At 35.7% G+C, this 1652-nt stretch overlaps 1 pseudogene; it reads right to left on the reverse strand.

Moving 5' to 3' along the window:
- Positions 1 to 1345: 1345 nt before the first annotated feature.
- Positions 1346 to 1652, reverse strand: part of LOC103583267 — a 5552-nt pseudogene continuing 5245 nt past the window's right edge.

A 1652-nucleotide genomic window follows, 5' to 3' on the forward strand; every position in this document is an offset into this window, starting at 1 on the left:
AGAGGAGTTAGGGGGAAGGGAATGGTGAGAGGAAGAAATTAAAAAAGGGCAGGAAGAAATTGTTTGGGTTGATAAATATGTTCGTTTTCCTGAGTATGGTGATGGTTTCAGGGATGTGTGTGTATGCCAAAACTTAAGTTGTATGCTTAAAATATGTGCTTTATTATATGGCAATTATAACTCAATAAATCTGTTTATTAAAAGAACCAACTCAACTCAAACCAAAGACTCTTAACAGCAATTAAAGATTATAGAGCATACACTTCACCAAAAATATATGGATGGTAAATAAGCATATGAAAAGATTCTCAACATTACTAGTCTTTAAAGACACACAGATAGACAAACTCATTTAAATAAAAATTTATTTCATTTTTTTGCCAGTATCCATTCTCTTGTATCCAATAAGTGAAAAATTGTATCCCAAAACTTTCCTTAATTCATTACTCTTTTAGGTTTTACTTAAAACCTTTTTGTAAGGATTTTACATTCATGATTTTTCACACGTTTGAGAAATCTTTTTGTAAGATTTTTGTACATTAAGATTTTTATTTTTATAAAAAAATACATTGTAAGGCCTGTATATTCACCAAAAACATTTCAGTTTTTTTTTACATGCAAACAGTATTTCTCCAGTGTGACTTTTTGCATGTACTGTAAATTAATACAGCCTTTTCTACCTTCCCTACAGTCACAGTTCCTCTTCAGTGTGGGTCATGTTTCCTATGACAAAGATAAATGGCTTTCCCACATTCCTTTCACTAATGGGATTTCTCAATAATGTGTGTTTTTACATTTTCCCAAAGTAGAAAATAAACACAAAACAAAGTCCCATATTTCTTACACTCATGATTTTTCACACCTGTGAGATCACAGGCAAATATTAAGGTATAAGGCAAAGGGAAAGGTTTCAACACATTCCTTACATCCAGAGGACTTGCATTTATATCCAATGTGCTCACAAGCTCAGTAAGGTCTGAGGAAAATGGTGGAAGCCTTCCCACCCTCCTCACAGTCATAGTGTTTTCTTTCCAACATGAGTTCAAACAGACTCAGGAAGGTGTGAGGGTTGAGTCAGGGTTTTCCTACATTCTGCACATTCATAGCATTTTTCCTAGGATGCATAGACACATGAATAGTAAGTGAGGCACATGGAAGAGCCAAGGCTTTCCCACATTCCTTACATTCACATGGCTTCTATTCTATTAGAATTATTGAGATCTGAGACACCAAGGAAGGCTTCCCACATTCCTTATAAATGTGTACATTTCCACTATGAATTAGTATATATTAAGTGGGAAAGTAGTGGCTTTCCCATGTTCTTTCCAAGCATAAGCTTCTTTCTCAAGTGTGAATTCTTACACATTCAGTAAGGCATGAGGAATTACTGAAGGTTTCCCACACTTTTTAATATATGGCTTCTCCCACTGTGAGCTCTTAAATGTCGAATAAGATATGTGGATCGAGTAAAGGCTTTCCCACATTCCTGACATTTATAGGGCCGTTCACCAGTGTGAGTTCTCATGTGCACTGTAAGTCCTGATGAAATAGTGAAGGCTCGCCCCGTTTTTACATTTATATGGTCTCTCTCCAGTGTGTGTTCTTTTGTGTTGACTAAGGTGTGAGGAGTATCTAAAGGCTTTCCCACATTC

The sequence above is a fragment of the Galeopterus variegatus genome, unplaced genomic scaffold, assembly GCF_000696425.1.
Source record: "Galeopterus variegatus unplaced genomic scaffold, G_variegatus-3.0.2 Scaffold21106, whole genome shotgun sequence".
Lineage (NCBI taxonomy): Eukaryota > Metazoa > Chordata > Mammalia > Dermoptera > Cynocephalidae > Galeopterus > Galeopterus variegatus.